This window comes from Silene latifolia, chromosome 7 (assembly GCF_048544455.1).
Source record: "Silene latifolia isolate original U9 population chromosome 7, ASM4854445v1, whole genome shotgun sequence".
In the NCBI taxonomy this organism is placed as follows: domain Eukaryota; kingdom Viridiplantae; phylum Streptophyta; class Magnoliopsida; order Caryophyllales; family Caryophyllaceae; genus Silene; species Silene latifolia.
In genome coordinates, this window is record NC_133532.1 from 126300489 (window position 1) to 126320724 (window position 20236).

A 20236-nucleotide genomic window follows, 5' to 3' on the forward strand; every position below is an offset into this window, starting at 1 on the left:
TTGGTAGTTTGCAATACCTCTCCCTTACGCGACCCGACATTGCCTTTTCCGTCAACAAACTAGCCCAGTTTTTAACCCACCCCACCGCGGCCCATTGGACTGCTCTAAAGCGTCTCCTACGTTACCTTAATGGCACGCTCCATCTTGGCATTCATTTGACCAACTCGTCCCCATTGTGCCTTCACGCGTTCTGTGATGCGGACTGGGGAGGTGATCCTCATGATTACCTTTCTACTACTGGTTACATAATCTATTTGGGTAGTAATCCTATCTCATGGTCTGCTAAGAAACAAAAAGCGGTCTCATGCTCTTCCACTGAAGCTGAGTTTCGAGCTGTTGCAAGCACCACTGCCGAGCTCATTTGGCTCCAAAACCTCCTTCTCGAACTTGGCATCTCGACCCGTACTCCACCAATGATCTATTGTGATAACTTAAGTACTACTACCTACTCGGCTAACCCAGTTTTTCACTCGCGAATGAAGCACGTTGCCCTTGCATTTCACTTCGTCAAAGAACAAATCCGTCATGGTTATGTTCGAGTGCAGCACATTAACGGGTCTGATCAACTTGCGGACACTCTCACTAAACCGCTCCATAAGCCACGGTTTCAATTGCTTTCTTCCAAGATTGGCCTTCGCTATCGCCCGTCCATCTTGAGCGGGAATGTTAAAGAATAAAGTCAACCAAGCTAATTGTCAAAGTCCACTCTCCTTCTATTGTGGAACATATCTCTCGTATTTGTTATGCATATTCCATTCACACATTATCTTCTATTATCTTGTAATTAGTTTAGTTGTTACCTATTTTCTCTCCTTAAAATGTGTAGTGTATCTTTCCTAAACCTAGCTTAGCTTGTATACAAGTAGTATATAAACACACCTTCTGTAACTTTTTAAATCATCAATACAATTACTAATATTCACATATATCGTATACACAAATGGTAACCCGTCACAAGGGAGACCAATTGAAATGTCTAAGTCATAATATGAGAGGATACAAATTACAAACATTAATCGGTCTTGTTTTACCAAGGCTTAAATGTCTAAGTCATCTAGGAAAATTCTTGATATCGCGTCTAATGATGCAATTACTCCTTAAATTAGCTGTGTAGTAACTCTCCTTCAAGATGGATATAATTGGTGATAATTATTAACCCGATTCAAAACCTGACATAAATGGGGGTGTTTATAACGTAGACGGATCGGTATATCGGCCTGATCCGAACCGGCCCGGTCTCCGGAGCACAAAAACATCGTAATCGGTCTCCGGTCCGGTCCAAGCAAAAAAATAAACCCTATAATTACCCTCTTTAAAATGGAAATGGTCTGGTTCAAACCCGAAATATCGGCGAACCTAAATGGTTGCGGTCCAGTTCAGCCCAGGCTCCGGTTTTGGAGTAAAGAGTTGTCCAGCTTGCGGGTCTTTGCGGTCCAGTCTGGTCCTGTTCAAGACCGATGAACACCCCAAGACGCGAACCTGACAAGAAATTAGCGGTGCAACTCATTTATGTAATTCAGTCACGATTGAGGTCTTTCGACACGCACCAAATACAAAGAAAACCATTTATTTAAATTAATAATAATTCCATTTGGTTAACTTGATATACTAGCCAACCTGCTCAAAAGTTGAATTATTTTTCCTCATTTTTGGTAATAGGTTACTCAATAATCATATACTCCCTCCGTATCAGATCAATGGTAACACTTGCTTAATATGGCCGTACCACACCAATGGTAACATTCCTTATTTGGCCCACAACATTACCAAATTATCCTTATACCCATTTGATATTTACATAAAATGCCATTACATACCCCACATACCAACTCACAATTAAACCCACAATTACATACCCTACCTATTTTCTTCCCTCTTTTCCCCTTCTTTTACCCTCTTTTCTTAAAACCCCCGTTTTTTTACAACGTTACCATTTGTATGGTACGGAGGGAGTACTTATGTTTACTAGTTTAGATCTCGTGCAAATGCATGCATTTTTTTAGATTATAAATATGTAGATAAATTAACATTTAGCAATTTAACATTGAATTTAATATAATAGTCTAGAATTATTAATGATTAGTATTAAGAGGTAAAAAAAATTCATCAAAAAAGAGGTAAAAAATAATAATCACTGTTAAGAGATTGAATTACAGTAACTTTTTAAATGTAAAGATATAGTCTACAATTCTAAAATATTAAATACATTTATGGTTAAAATTTGATCATAAATATTAATAAAATATATAGTAGTCTGACAGTATAGGATACAATACACCACACTTTAAATGTATAGTAGTCCAAAATAATTGGTAGAATACATTTCTCTACAAAGATTGATGCATAAGAATTTCAAAGCATATGTAAGGCCCACATTTATATAGAACTAGTATTGGTGCCCGGCTTCGCCCGGGCTACCTCTACTTATCATTAAATTTTTTTTTTTCAATTAAATAAAATTACTTAAAGTTGCATAACCCATAAATTTATCATTAATATATTTTTCTATGACTTATCCTAAAATTACAATGAAATAAATTTTGAGACAAATTCATTACTCCCGCTATTAATATTTTACTCTTATTAATGAAACAATAGTAATAACATTTCACTACGTGCCCGTAATCATTGTTACTTTCACTACTCTCGCCGTAATTATTGTTACGGTCACTACTGCCGCATTAATATTGATAATTTCACTACTCCCACCATAATTATTGTTACTATCACTATTGCCGCATTAATATTGATTATATCACTACTCCCGTTGTTGTTTCTACCACTTTCACTAATCTCGCTGATAATATTGTTACTTTTACTATTCAAATGAGTGATTATCATATAACTATATCCAATGTTACTACAATTATTTTCTTTACTGACGAAATTACTTTTATTACTTAGGCATGCAATTTTAAGAGGATTATATATTTATATAAATATATTACATATATGCATTAAATCAAATCGAAAAAATTATGCAATATTATATATTATGGAATCTAACTTGAATTATTTATAACCTACTTATTATATTTTTGTATGTTAAATAATTACATCTCTATACATCCAATAAACTATAAAGTTTAATAAAATTGCATAGATTTTAAATTTTAAATATAATTTTATGATGATAATAATTAATAGCAGAAATGTGCATGTTTATACTAATTAATTATTTTATTTTAAGGAAATTGACCATCTTATGGTTTTTGATAAATATTTAGGAAAATTACCAAACATCTTCTTTCTTTTAGTCTCCTTGAAATTGACCATCTTAATTAATTATTATTTTTTAGGGAAATTGACCATCTTAATTAATTATTTTATTTTAAGGAAATTGATCATCTTAATTAATTATTTTATTTTAAGGAAATTGACCATGTTTTATTCTCTTATAAATGTTTAGGAAAATTACCAAACTTCTATATAATTTAATTTTAACCCAAACTATATAATATTTGCATTGAGATCCCTTAATCGGGTCCATCACACGGTACTATTGATTTAAAACTATATAGTATAATTAATTTGTATAACTTTCTTTAATTACATTGAAATCCCTTGGTTTCTGGATTTAATATATAGTATTGATATCCACAATTATTAGGCCTAATCTTCTCTTTACTAAAAAAGAATAGAAAAAACTTGGAATTTTCCCGCCTAAAATACTCTTAGCAATTGAGCCTCAATTTTGGAAGTTATTTTACTAGTACCTATGTTGGACCTAATATATTACGTATCCGAATATCTTCTGAAATACCAAAACTTTCATAATTGGGCTTAATATTTTGACTCATGTTATTAAATTTTCCTCATATTTGTATCTGAATTATACTCACATTATTAAATTAGTGTATGATTTTCACCTTATTCCTTTATATTTTTTATTTCGTATAATTTTACAAAATTACAATAATAGCTATACACTTCACTGAGACATTTAGCAACATAAATTGTTTATGTTAAACTGACAATCTTATTTTTTATAAATAACTTTTTCAGAAAAAGAAAACCAGATAAATTGTCAATTTTATTCGGGCTAATTGTCAATTTTATTCGGACTAAAAATGTCAAATTTTATATTTTCTAACTCTTATTACTACACAATAAAAATTGTTTATCTTACAATTAAATTTAAAATACAGTTAAATACTAATATTTAATTATTACTCTATACACAACGATTTAAAAAATCGTGCTTCTGCGCGAGATCTACTCTAATTTATAAGTTAAATGATTTAACCGGAAAAATCTTTAGATTCGTCTATTCTTTTAGTAGATTGGAAATTCTCACTTATCGTAAACAACTAAATTCTTGAATTGCGTTGAAATTTACAAAAGAAAATTAGATTGTTTTATTAGAAAACTGGGCCACTCGATAGCGATAGTATTGTGAATAGTCTTCAGTAAAACGTGTTCATTAATGCAACAAATGAAAAGAATTTGACTAGCTAGCGTTTCCATTACTCCCATTTCAAGTCTTAATTCTCCTGTAAAACATTTTCATATTCAAAGCGTCTTGCTTGTGACGGGTTACTCCCTCCATCGTAATCAATTATTATCTATCTTCGTTTGGGTGTATCATTCATTTATATTTTATTTATTTTTACTTTTGGTAAAATTTACATAAGAAAACGAGTGATATGTGATACAATTAACTATACAAGCAAGTGGACATGTGAAGTCGAGGAGGCAATCGGGTCAGTCGGGTCAGGTTTGGGTCGGGTCGGGTCATATCAGGTCAGCATATCCTTTCGGGTCGGGTGGGGTTCAGTCGTTATTTGGTCGGGTCATTTCGGGTCAAATGATGTTTCGGGTCGGGTCATTATCGGGTCCGGTTACTTAATCACATTCCTACAATTTTTTACTATTAAATTTAGTTTTTAACTATTATTTGGTTTACTTACTTCATTACTAAATCAAACATATGTAAACACAAAATCACTTTTATTTTGAACAAAATTAAGCTTAATAATTGTCGGGTCATTAATTTAATCGGGTCAATATCGGGTCGGGTTTGGGTCACTGATAATCGGGTCGTGTCGGGTTACGAGTCGTCCTCGGGTCGGGTCGGTTTCGGGTCCTGTCGGGTCGGGTTTGCTCCGGTTTGGGTCGGGTCAAACTTGTCAGTTAGCTCTAATGTGAAGTAACACCTTAATTTATAATTATTTTTCTCTTCTCTTTTCAGTTTCTTGGTCTTTGTGTCGAAATGAATATATAACAAATGACCGAGATAAAGTGAGTATTAATGTTAGAAGAGCTAATCAAAAGCGGGCTTGAGCCGAACACGAGCCGAGCCAAACTGGTTGAAAAGTGTTTGGCAAGCTTATTTCACATCCCGAGCCCGCTAAAGAGGCTAGTTTCCACTGCCCGTACTCGCCCACTTCAAGAAAACGAGCCGGCCCGCAGGCCCGACTAAAATCAAATACAAAAATAACTTTTTCTATTAAAACACAAGTTTATTATCGCTACATCCACAAAAACATAACAATTGTCTTAAAAAGCTTACATTAAATAAAATATACCAATATTCAAAAAATAATTTTACTAGATTTTTGAAAAAACACAAGTTTGGCAATATTCTCATACAAACGTCAAAAGTTTATTTTTGCTTTAGTCTTTGTGCGGCATTGTTGGTGTTTACATACACTCCTGTGTAAATACTTGAAAGATATTATCTTTATACGAGAATCTCGGTAGCAATGTAGCATGTCCATTCCCGACGAATCTTTATACGGCAAGTGTAGAAAAACTAAATACCGACAATCTCACACTTATACGTAAGGAATAAGTATTCATTTGCGCTACCTAATTGGTTTAGAGTGTACAAATTGTAAATGAAATGAGCATAGAACAATGGGGGCCGAACTGAGGGTTTGAGGACTTTTGTGAAGTTGCTTTTAATAGTGGGCCTAACGGCTATCCATGGGCAATTTTGTTTAGTACAAGTCCGCCCATTTATTCTAGAAGGCTTAGTTTTATTGTCCTGTTTATTTTTTTATTTTTCTTGCCCACGCCTTCTATTTTAGCAGGTCGAACGGGCCGGCCCTGTAACCATTGGGAATCTAAAGAAGGAAAATGAGCGTAGTATGTATATGAGTAGCGTATGAGTAAACATAGGATTATAAGAGAGAGTATACTATAAAGGAACATGTGAGCTTGTGCGAGCTTGGTGAGAGAGATGAGAATTGCATAATGAGAGTGATGACGACAGTAAGAACCTCGAGAGAGTACTTAAGAATCGGTGATGAGACTTCAGGGAGTAGTTGGAAAGGAGAGAGAATGGGGTGAACTTCGAGGACGAAGTTCGTTTTAAGGAGGAAAGATTGTAATACCCCATATTTTATAAATTATATAATTATATTGTATTCTACAAATTATGTTACAATTGATATGTGATTAGTTTACACCTTTTTACTTCCCGTTCCCCATGCATTTCAACCTCTTTAGCACGGTTTTAGCTCTCTTTCGCTCATATTTTGCCCTTTTATTCCATGTGCCTCTATATTACGGCTCCCCGTGATCTTTTGCAGGGAATTAGCCTTGAAAAAGGTAAGACGGAATGAAACCCAAGTGCAGAGCCAACCCGTGTTAGCTTGAAGAAGAAAGAGAAGTGAAGGATGCTGAGAAGAGTGTTCTGCCGGCAGACCGACAGCCGGTCTGGCCACCGGCAGAACACACTCCCCACAATGCCAAGAAAAAGAAGGAAAAAACTCTGAAGGCTGTGTTATGCCGGCAGGCCGGCAGCCGGTCCACCGGTAGAACACAGCAGCTAGAGTTGAAGTGGAATTAGAGGAGAAAAAGGATTTGGCCTCGCTAGCGGTAGACGCACCGGCTGTAACACCCCCATACTCCAAGTGCCTTACCAGGACCACTCAGGTATAAGGATGCTACCATCTCGGTTACCCGAGGCATGATAATCATAAGACAATAACGAAACAACATTTAAAAAGTATAACTTTAGTGAAAGGTTACAATCTGAAACCAAATACCAAAATACGAATACATGTTCTCAAAACCAACTGTCTACTGAGTTAACTGAAAAGTTTATAAAACTACTAAAGCTACAGCGGAAGACTTCTATCATCAGACGGTGGCACATCCCAGCTATCCCAGTAACTCTACTCAAACCTGCTCAATGACTGCTCACCATCCCCGAATGGATCACCGCATGTTTTACAAACAACAACACGGGGTCAGTACTAATCACACAATTTATATATATCAACAATACGATAAACAAACAGCTCACACCGTCACACACACAATCACACCAGCCCCATTAATCTCAATCACCGACTGTCCACTGGACCAGCCCTGCCAGTGGGGGACCGCAGCTGAACCCACCAAATTCCCGCTCCTCATATTGAGCGATTTCCCTGTTCATTAATGTGCACATCCCCTCCCGTGGCGGGTTCCACGGAGGGCGAAACTAGGGCGTGAAGCCACTCCCGCAAGTGACTCCACTCAGCCGAGAACGCATCTCGAGAACCAGAGACAAACAATCACAACCAACAACCGTCACAACACAATTACGATATTAATCAATAATCACAACACATCAATCAACCATTATGGGACTAATACTGAGTAGGGAAACCCTACCTAGAAAGCAACACTATCAGACGGTCTCAACAGCTGTATTAAAATTCCTCTTCTACGAATCCTCCTCCTAACATATAATCACATAATTACTAACAATCACAAAACTAACACAAATCCCCAATTCCCAAAATTAGGGTTTAACCAACTTTAAGGAAATACTATAAAAACGGTACGTAGATCTTACCCTCGACGCAAGGATCACAAAGATACAAAGAAAGGTGGAATCCGACCTTCCAAGCTCCGGGATTTGCTAACAATGCGATTGATGCGAAGAACGTAGTTTGATTTCTCTTTTCTCAGTGATTAGGTTTTAAAAAGTGTTTAAGGAAAAGTGACGGAAGTAATATATACCTTAATCGCATTATTAACAAAACCCGAGAAATAACTCCCCGTAAACCGGCTACTCGATCGAGTAGCTAAGGTACTCGATCGAGTGCCCCCTTACTCGATCGAGTATCTTAGTTACTCGATCGAGTACCCAACAGGTCAGAAACTATTATAAACTGCAACTCACCCTTACTCGACAGAGTAAGGCCTACTCGATAGAGTACCCTAAGACTCATAAAACCGTAGTATTACAGTCTTCCCTCCTTAAAAGAAATTCGTCCCCGAAGTTCAACCCATACCCAAAAACAAACATACTAACTCGATCAAGACACAACAACCAACTAAGAAGTCAAAACAAAACCCCAACCGACCAAACATGAAACCATGAACTCTTAACACCAACTCCACCAACTATTCCTACCTCCACTCATCGCTCACGATATCGTATCTACTACATCATATTCTCTCTCGACACCAACTCCCAACACCACCAACTATTATCCACAAACGCTGCTAGCTCCGTAACATATTATCCATTAGAAAATCCAATATCAAGACATTCACAAACATCAAACGAAATGTTCCATTCTACCACCCTTAAAAGGAACTTCGTCCTCGAAGTTTACTCACTCTCATAACCTCATCATCCAACTGTCAACACTAGTGAAATATTCTCACACTCCTAAACATCACACTACTACAAGCACGACCATGTCCTTTTAACAACATCAACCACAAAATATACAACTTCCTTCTTTATGCTACACCAACACTCTACTGCGCATATACCACCATATACACAACCATCAAAATCTCTTTTATCGCATCCTACTCCTCTTAAGATAAATGTTACGTCCTCGTAACTCACTAATACTAAATCCTAGCTATATCGTCTCATTATCCTCATCACCACCGCATGTCAAAGATAACCACCTATAATCTAAACACTCGCCATGCATATATCTAAGGCTCTCTTACTTAAACATTTCTCATACCTCAACTCATTCGGCACACCACCTAACCTATACCATAAAACTCGTAGCAAAAACACCATACTAACTCTCCATTATTACTGCAAAATAACATACCTCTCTATGTAAAGCACCTATCTCCCAAAAGCATAACTCACGATCCACACTCGTTACGTACACTCACACTAGATCCTCAAGTTCTTTCCTTCATTACCGCAAAACTCATACATAACTTAACATGACACTAACTTCCCCAACACCCTACACTCACTGTCTCAACAAAGGATTATGAACCACCTGCATCTTTCAGGTCATTACCACACATGTTTTACGAATCACTTGCCATTACCATGTCCACTAAAGCCTTATCTAGAACAAGATCAAAATTATCAGAATAACCTCTCACAACCGTGTCCCATCAACAGAATATCACTATACCATGACAACAAAGAAAACATATACAACTCTATTTCATATCATACTCTACCCTCATTCCCAACTTAACTTGGTAAAGAAAACATCAATAAACAAGACAACCGTCTGTCTCATCGTACAAACCGAAACTCGCAGGAGCAACATCAAACAAAACAACAATTTATGTATAACTGGTATGTACTTTCGAAACTCGAATCATAATCATCCTGCCTACTCCACCACAACCGGTGACGGCATCGCAACACCGCCACCAACAGCCGCACCGTAGTGCGAAAATACTCGCATCACAACATGAAGTACCATGCCCGGATCACCACTCGAGGCACAACAACCACATCGATAAACATCACGATCACATATAATTCCCATAAACACTGACTCGGTATGACATTTCGAACAAGAAAACTCACTCAACCGTTTTACTAGATTATAACACAACATATTATACGGAATAAACTGACAAAAATCTCATGAACATCATCCTTACCATTTCACGGAACAAACATGTATCATCAATACACATACAATTTTAACTATCCATGTCAGATCAATCAAATCATTACCTTTTGAACCTCATTCCATTAGTATATCGTACTCAACATAAATTACAAAAAAAAATCATATAACAACTTTATAATTATCACACCATACCACTTCTTGTGAGGTCAGAACCTCACACAAACATTTACACATATCATAGACCCGTAATCACATGCACCTAGTCAATCCTGATCACGTAAGTTACCACCTGATAAAAGTTACCTCTCACCCGAGCTTAACTCGTATACACCTCATAACATATTCTCCCATTCCCATATCCATCACCCTCTGCCAAATGTAGCCACACCATTAATACTCAACTACTAACAACCGCCTCATATAACCACATCTTATACTCTTTCATAACCATATTTATCAATCTGGTCTCTACAAAATCAACCTCTTTAGAATTGCTACCTTTCTAATATACCACCACCCTTAACCACTAGTCACAAACCATGACACTACCACTGTCTGGACATCAAACCTCTTACACTCATCTCTAAACATCACGATTTCTTTCCTATCTTTGGTTAACATCCCAAATAACGAACATCACATACATCAACAAAAATCACCTCAACACTATTTCCAATTCCATCCTTAATTGTATAGTCATCTAACTCTCCACCAAAATCTCACAAAGTGCAGATACTAAATCAACCTCTTGCTCCCTTAATTCCTCAAAACTCATGATTAATCATGTTGTCCTGAAACTTCTGTATAACCATTAACTCAATTACTCTTGGTAGTATCATACATCCCGATGATTCCTTACTTTTATATTACATAACTCCGGTGAACATTTTTCTCAGCTTACTTTTATCCTTCTTTTCTCTTTATACTCAACAATTCCATTTAATATCTCAACTCCTTATTACTTCTACCTGTGGACAGCGGGCCGCCCACGGGGGCGCTTGGTGAGGATCGAAAACAAGCGTTTGCATTTTGTATGGAGTCGCCACCAATTTTTATGGGAAATTGGAACCGTTCGAATACCTCGTGTCATGTTAAGACACAAAGTAGTGACATGAACACTAAGCAATCGTTACCCTTAGCATTCTATGTCTAGAATGACTCTCGTGGATGCCAATGAACACGGGTGCTCACGGAGATCCTGGAGTAAGGGTGAGGGTACGATTAGGAAGTTCTTTTGATCGAACACCTAATCCCGCCCGCCTCGATAGCGGCCTCTACTAATGATTAGGGAAGTTATTCGTACTTGATATATCGTCGGCTATAATGCATGCAATGCAACATCCATAGATTAATCCTAACATGTGAGAATTAGACTAAGTCGGTGAACAATTAAGTTAGCAAACAATTGATGTCGAAGTTGGATTTAATGTTGATTTACATGTGGAAACATACAAACAATAAATAAAATACAATAAACATGAACTACAATAATTACATTGAGATAGGCGATTTATGTCGAAAATACCTTTAAAACGGATGATTTGAGAAAAGAATAAAAGAATAAAAGAAATAAAATACGAACAGGAATTAGCGTGATATTACGGATAATAGTTAATTAATACATACTAATTAATTACGTCAAAGAGAAAAGGAGTTCAGGGGACGAACTCATCTCGAACAGCAGCAAGAGAGATCGCCCTCTGGAAGAGGCGCAGCAGTTGCTGCGTCTGTTCCAAGGGTGAGTTCTGGCTGTGAAGCCGGAACTGCAAACCGTTAATGTTAATTGTTAATTTTTAAGGATTGATTAGATATAATTACTCGGAAGGAAGTGATTAATATATTATTTAGCATGTGAATTAGTCATAAAAACAGTAAAACATGAATGAGACGGAATTTGAACGGATTAATTACATGAGACGAATGATTGATTAGTGACATGGGTGAATGAAATAAAGTAAACAAGATGAATTGATGACAAATTAATGAATATATGATGAACATGCGAATAAACAGATGAAAATATATCGATGGCGAATTCCAGAAACTCAATATGAACGAATTGAATTTCTAAAACCCGAATTGAATATTAAATGACGAAAACCCGTAAATATCGGATTATTTAGGATTTGAGTCGGATTAGATGAATTAAACATGTGAATGAATGATGAAATATATACATGTGATTATTATTATGCTATCATGTGAACGAAGAGTTAATCAAACGAACAAAATAAAAGCAAGACAAAAATTACAGAGGACGAAGAAGAAGAAAAGAAGCAGAATCGCGGCCCTCACGAAGAGGCGCAGCAGAGGCGCGCTCCTTCGAAGAGGCGCAGCGATTCTTTGCGTCTTTTCTCGACGTCTCGTTCATCTCGGAAATCCGCAAAAAACCGAGTTTTAAAGCACGGTTTTAGAAATCGATTTTAACGGTGTTTTCGACATAAATCTTACAATGGATGATACGAAAAAAGTAAAAATACAATAAATAAAAGGAGAGATTACACCCTCAGACTTACATGTTGACGGAACGAGATGAACTAAGAATCGACTAGTGAATGCTCGACGCGAATGCAAGGAAAGAGTGCCCTCGTAAGAGGAAAACGATTGATTAATTAAGATTGATTGAGTGTAGTTGGTCAAATTGGTCGGTCATGCAACGGAAAGGCTGGTACCCGGAAAGATCCGAGCTTACGTGGTCGGAAGTCCAAGCACGTAGGCGCCAATTAGTAAGAACGAAGTCTAGAATGCAAAGGGAGAAGAGAAGGGCGGACACTCGCGTGAGAAATATGAGGAACGAAGGCTCCTATTTATACTAATCACGTGAAGGAATAGGGTTTCGGAGACTCTTCGGAAGTGAATCTCGGAAAGATATGAAAAAAGATACGTAAATCATGCAGAGAAGGGCCTGGGAAGAGGCGCAGCAGCCACTGCGTCCCTTGGAAGAGGCGCAGCACCTGCTGCGTCTGTTCCCAGGAGGTTTCCTCCTGCTGAAGAAAGATTTCCGCGTTTGAGTTATGGTAGGACGGAAATAATTCGATTATCTTAAATATTTAATATGAATATTACGGAGATCTATTTGCCAAAAAATAAAGTTTATGAAATATGGAATAGAAATATCCGGAACATTCCAGAACATTCTGACTCGGGATTTAACAGCTATCAGAAAATGGAGACGGTTTTTGACCCGGACTCCGAATGTACTCTAATTACTGCCAAAACGACCGTATCAGGACGTAGATGACAACTAAGAGGTTGACATTAATATTTGAGCAAACACTTGACGATAATCTTACGAACTGTCACAAATCGTTCCGCGAATCAAACATGCGGCCCAATCATCACCGGGTGTTTTACGGGAGGTGCAGAAACGAGGTGTCTACAGAGCCCCCACTTTGACTGAGGCTTGGACAAGGCGAAAGTCAAAGTATAGCCATCAGGTCAATCGAAGATTACAACCTGACAACTATGGCGACGCGAGGCGGCTCAAGGGGTCTGAGCCAAGGACCTGTCGTCGGGAACATTTTAGAGTCTGTCGACTATCGGGGAGGGTCGTTTAAAGTCCATTAGACTACGTAAGGAAGCTCGCCAGCCATAAGAAGAGACCATACCTGAGATACCCCTGGGTGAAACGGGACTGAAGACGCTTCGGCAAAACTCTTTGGTATGAATATAACTTGGTGTCTGAAGACATTAGGGGTCACAGGGAACTTTGGTCGAACTCTGCGGGGAAACAAGAACTATTGAAAGCAGCAGGACGTCGGTAGAAACTGCTGGGGAATCCGCTTGCGTCGGTCTCAAGCGAACTCTGGCGAAATTTGAGGTTGAATCTGCTTGCGTTGGTCTCAAACAAATTCTTGCTGGTGAAATATTGTGACGATTAGGAACATCTTGATCGTCGCGAGAGAAATCTTGAGTGAGCAGTACTGCAAAATACTACTGCGCTTGGGGACAGACGACTAGGAACATCTTGATCGTCATGAAAGAATCTTGAACGAACAGTACTGCAAAATACTACTGCGCCGGATAAAAATGAGTTGAGCGATACTGCAAAATACCGCTGCACTGGATAAGATGATCCTGGGACAAATACTGCAAAATACTGTCGCGCTGGATAAAATGCGGGCCGGAACGAAAGAAAATTGTCGAAACGGACCAAAAGAACATAATAGCATTGAAGAAGAGGCGCACCAAAGATGGGCCCACTAATAACGAACTCATAACGAATTTTTAAAAATTCGCATGGAGGGAACACAAGGAAGAGGCGCAGCAAGAGCTGCGTCTCTTGGAAGAGGCGCAGCGCCTGCTGCGTCTTTTCCCCAAATTGGCAATTCTGTGTAAAAACGCGAAATCAGAAGGTTATGTTTCATTATTTCGAAAACTCAAATCCTTCAATTTCTCTCTCAAATCTTCACCATTTCCGTCAAGGTTGGATTCAAAAGCTTGCATTAAACATGACTAATCGAGGTATGTGTCTTAATCTTGCATTAATCATCTACATTCGTCGAATTTTGAGCCGCGAGAATTAGGGTTTTCGACCCTTTTGATCGAAAATTTGGGGCTTTTCCCCCAAATGGATTTGTCTTGCGAAATTGATGCTAGAAACGGATAGTAGGTAATGTTAGGAACATAACCATGCATTTGCTTTGAATTTTCATTGAGTTATCATTTCGGAATTTTGGTTTGTGACAACTGTTTCAGGACACTTTTTAGGGCATAATCGCCGTTATAACGAAATGCTGCCGAATTTTCGGCTTGAACCCGGAATTAGGCTTTGACTTGGGCTTGACTTGACCCAATTTATGACACGAGTGATTGGGTTGGCGGGAATATGGCCAAAGATGGCATGGAAAGGGCGTTTTCGGGGCTCCGAGGACTCGAAAACTCCTTAACAAAGGCTTGCCGTCATGTGACGCGGCCTAAATTTACTCTAATGTTGCAGGTGAGGCTTCTACTTCCGGGAGGACTCTCATGGAGGTAGACGTTGCTGTTGAGGAGGTCTTGGAGCAGGTCTTCACCGATGCGGTGATGGCTACTGGAGGCGAGGCTCACGAGGAGGAGGCCGTTGAGGAGGAGGAGGCCCCGCGACGGGCCAACGTCGGGCGAGGAAGTCGTCAGCTGAGAGGAGCTCCTGCGTGGGCTGAGACCTGGGAGAGTAGGCACCTCGTGTGGGCTGCAGAGGGTCACCTGTCCTACAGGACGGTGAAGAGCTTGGTAAATAAGAATTCACTACTCATTTCCTATTCTCTTTCATTCTTTTTTTCAAACTTCTTGCAAATTTCATTCAAAACTAAGGATAGCTTTGTTTCACATCATAATAGGAGGCCGGGAACATCAGGTCGTTCTCGGGCTACACGACAGCGATGGAGCACTATGAGCGGCTGTCGGCGGAGGAGAGGGCCATGATCGAGCGTGGAGCGTTTGGTCCTCTGGTTCAGGTCTGGAGGGATATCGTGAAGAGGAAGCTGCGGGCTAACCTTAGCCTGGTTCGCGCTTTCCTGGATCGATTCTGGGATACGACTTCCACGTTTCACTTGCCTTTCGGTGAGGTGGGAGTTACTTTGGAGGATTACGGCATGATTTCTGGTCTGCCGTGTGGGACCGAGGGGATGGTGTGGCCGGAGACTGCCATGAGGGCGGATTCGGCCGAGGCGAGGAGGTTGATCGGCTGGAACCTATCGCCGAAGGCTGTTGCAGTGCCGGGCTTGGTACCCAGTACCTATGTCCGAGATTATTTTGCGGGGAAGACCCCGGAGCTGGTGACGATCGATGGGAGGGAGACTGCTCCTCCTCCTGTACAAACCGAGCGAGAGCTCCCGTGGCTTTGGTGGTTCCTGTCTTCGATTTACCTCGGAGACAAGGGCGAGAGGCTATCGACGAAGCTTCTTCCCTTTCTTTCTGACCTGAGTTCCCTAGGACGTTGGGATTGGGTCACTGCTGGTTTTGCGGTCCTCATCCGCTTTATGAGGGCCATGGTTCGTCCGGAGTTGATGGAGAAGGGGACTTCTCCTGGCGCTGTCGGACCTGGGCTACTGTTGGAGGTATGAACCGTCCTTTAGACCAAAGCAAATTCTTTTCTTTATCGATTTACGAAAGATCGTTATTGATTATTCCGTTTTATAGGCATGGGTGTACTCTTACTTCCCGAGTCTCGCGCCGAAGAGGACGGAGCCGCTGGAGAAGGCCTATCCCGTGGTGAGGGATTGGGTGATGTGCCGGACGAAGAGCAAGCGTTCTTCTCACAATGTCTACCGGCGGGACGTGAACGCCCTTCAGCTGAGCAGCGTGAGTATCCCATTCGTATTTATTTATATTTTTTTGTCCTTTGCTTTTAATTGATCATAGGAATGATCTTTGCCTTATCTCGTCGCAGTGGGTGCCCAGACCTTGGGCGGAGTACGCTCGAGCGCCTCCTTTTGTTGCTGAGGTCCTTCGACCTAGGAGCCCGAGTCGGCTGCTGTTGTGGACGTCGATGGGTCCTGTGTGGTATCTGGGCGAGCGTTTGGCTCGTCAGTGCTCTCGGGGCGCGTTGACGGTTCCCATCGATCCTCCGAGGACGATGTTCAGGGAGCCTTCTAAGGCTGAGAGGGAGGCGAACTTGGCTGGTGCCAGTGGCGACGACCTTCTTCTGCCTGGCGAGGACTACTCGGCGTTCCTTTACGGGAGGTTGGCGTACTGGCCAGTAGTGGTGAGTATCCTTTATTTACTTGATTCGATTCCGGGAATTACGACGAAAGATCGTCGATTAATGAGAGCTATTTGTCTTTACAGGAGGTCGAGGCGGCGGGCATCGAGCCCCCAGTGTACCCTGAGACCCTCGAGTACACCGACGCGACTGGGAGGACGACGATCTCCGAGTTGCGTGACTTTGACGTAGCCGTGACGGATGCTGGCCTAGACGACTGGCAGCATCTGATTCGGAGGGTGAGCCTCCAGCTTATATAACTTTCGTGTAAGAACACATTTGATTTGACTTGTTCACCTTACTGAGAATTTCTTTTGACATGTAGGTCGCGCCATCCCGGTTCGTGGCACTATAGAGGGTGGCCAACCGGCTACGAGCTACCGCCATCGAGGCACTCGTCGGTGGTCGAGATCGTCAGGTATGAACCTCATTTGATTTCTTTTGATTGTTGGTTTTCGGTTTTTTTGATTTTGCTTGAATTGATTGACATGAGCCAATTTATTGCTGTTTACAGGCTGACCGCGGGTTGGAGCGAGAGTTGGCCCAGTCCCGGGAGGAGACGGCTCGCTTGCTGAGGGAGCTCGAGTTTCGGGATGCCGAGAATGCCGTTCTTGCAGCAAGAGTTGCTGAGTTGGAGGGTGCCCAGCGGTAGTTGTTTTGTAGTTTTGTAGACTTGTACATTTGGACTTCTGGTTTGAACATTTTTGGACTTGTTTGGGGCGCAAGCCCCCAGTTTGCCTGGACTTTGGACTTTGATTTGGGGCGGAAGCCCCCTGTTTGCTTGTACATTTGTATATATGACGGCCTGAGTGCCTTTGCTGTTGGGTTGTGTTGCTTGTACCTGCAGGTTAGTTCTTGAACAGGTTTGGTAGACAACGGTTTACGCCGTCATGCTGCCGAAATTTACATAGAAATCACGCAAAACATACATTTCATACACATATGGCCTTAATTAACGCAAAAAAAGACTCAAAAGGACAAAATGCAAAAATTTTGTCGGAAATGACCGGACGGTAGGGAGGGTTACCCCCTAAAAAAAGAAAAAAGAGAAATCTACAAGTGTAGAAATGAAAATGTTGAAACAAAAGAAAATTATTTCCTAAAAAGAAAATGAAATTTCCTAAAAGGAAAATGAAATAAATAAGTGACCAAAAGAAGAATTAAGTGCGATGAAAATGGCGAATGTGTCGACGTCGCCTCGGAATGCGTGCCCGCGAATTTAGGAGACATGAAACATGGTAAATTGCTCGTATTTACCAAAACAAAATCCCGTAGGAATAGGAAATTATTCGTTATGGAATTAGGAAAGATCCAAACGCGGAAATCGCAGGAAGTGAGCCTAGGGAAGAGGCGCAGCATGAGCTGCGTCGCTTTGAATAGGCGCAGCAGGAGCTGCGCCTGTTCCCAAGTGTGTCTCTTCTGGCGGATTTTTGGAAACAGCAATTAGTATAAATAGAAGCGTCGATGAAGCTTTAAATCATATAATTCTTTCGTCTCTTCTCCGTTAATCCACATAAAAAACTCCCAAAATTAATTTTCAAGAGAAAATTGTAATCATGAATACTTTGGAGATCCGTCTGAAGGAATGGACTAATGAATTCTCGAATGTTGAGAAGCACGACATGGGTGCTTATAACCTTGGGTCTCTATTGAGCTTGAAACTCATTAAGGTTGTAAAACCGTTCTTGGATGCTTGCCTTGACTACTGGGACCCAAATTGTCATGTTTTCGCGTTCCCAGGGGGTGATATTTGTCCTTTTCCAGAGGAAATTGCTGCTATTGGTGGGTGGGACCCTGAACATTTACCTGCCATTCCTTACACTTCACAAGGGTATAAGACAAAATTCAGAGACCTGCTCGGATTGACTAGACTTGAGGTGGATCGTTTGGTTACCCCGAAAGGCGTGAGAATGCTGGACTTTGTAGACCGATTCATCAACAGGGCTGACCCCACTGTCTCTTATGTTGCTAGGAGGAGAGCGTTCGGCTTTTGTTTGCTTCATGTGTATGTCTTCCACGGACACGTTGATGAAGATTTGCAAGGTGATCCTCGTCTTTTGGGTCTTATCGAGCAAATGGAGCTGCGCAGGAGCCCAGCTTGCTTGTGCTTAGGGGAGATTATCTTGGGTTTGGATAATAGGAAATCCAACCGCGATTTTCCATTTTTGGGGAGTCCCGTCATCTTACAGGTAAAAGACACCTTTTCTTTTTCTTTTCCTTTTTTTTTCGTTTTTTTTTTCTTTTTTTTTTCGTTTTTTTTTTTTTTTTTTTTTTTTTTTTTTTTTTTTTTTTTTGTCTAATACCTGCTTTTGGTAGGTTTGGCTTATGGAACGGCTCCGACTGCTCGAGCCCCCAGTTCACGCACTTTCCTATCATTCCCGTATGATTGCGATGAGGACGCGGTTGTACATGGTGGACTTCACTCGGGTCTGTGACTACTGGAAGAACAAGCTGAAGAATGATGACGGCCCGTTGATTGGGTGGGTCGTACCATGGTGGCACCTCAAGTCTGTCACTGGAGTGTCTTCTTTGGATCCTACTAGGTCCGTGCGCATTCCGGGATTGGAGTTCATGGTATGCATCTTTCCTGAGAGATTGATGAGGCAAGTTGGTTTGAAGCAGACTATCCCGAGGCTTGATACTGTTCCGCAGACCGCTGTAGCGCTTACCACCGAGAGCCGAAGGGAGTGGGCTATCAAATGGGCCCAAAGGAACATGTGGTTCTTGAGCTTCTCCGCCAATGCTTTGTGGGTGTCGGATTCCTATCTGAGGTGGAGAAAGGCTGCAACTTCAGAAGAACGCGAGAGACTGAGGAAACGCGAGCCTGTTGACTACAAGGTGCGCGAGGGAGAGAAAGAGAAGGAGAAGCATCTGACAGAAGGGGAAGAAGAAGCTGGATTTCAGGTCATTCGTCCTTCGAAGAAATCAAAGACTACTCCTGTTGCAGAGATGGTGGTTGGAAAGAGTGGAAGAGTCAGGCCTCGAGAAAGACCGCTGGTGATTAGGTCTGAAGTGGTGCAAGAGCGCCCGGCTCGAGGTCGTGACAAGAAATACGACAAGAATGACAAGGGCAAAGGGAAGATGGAGGAATAGCCCGAGTCCTTATTTATTATCTGATTATTATTATTATTGTTGTAATAAAAAGGAGGGATTTTTAGAATCCTAGCCTATTCTATTTTTATTATGTATCGTACTATTATTATTAGAAAATGAATGAAATAAAAAGGTTAAATGGTTAAGAAACCTCCATGATTTTCTTTTATTATTCTTGTCGAATTTCAAATGCAATGCAAATGTCCTTATATCTACATTTTAGGTATATTGGGTTGAATCCCGTGAAGGATTGCCTACGTATTCACTTAAAAAAAGCGAAATCAAACCCTTGCGCGTAGTTCGAGTAAATGTAAAAGAATAATTGTTCGAAGCAAGAGCTTGTAATGAACATAGAAAATAAGCATGAGCTTTTGCTTGTTCTCAAGGTGCGAATTTAGTTTATTTGATGATATGAGGACGACAATTTTGTCAAAATGCAGAAGCATAGTGACACTTAGCTTATTTCAGCTTGGCCAGGAGCCGTTTATTCAGTGCCACAAGAGCGACACATGGGTTTACGCGAGGCGCGTGTGTGGTCCTATTCTAGGCATAGTATCGTTTCAGTTGGTCAAGGTTTGTGGGGTTCGAAAACTCATTCCCATCTAGGTTTGTGATTCTAACCGCACCCCCTGGGAGTATGGATTTGACTAGATATGGTCCG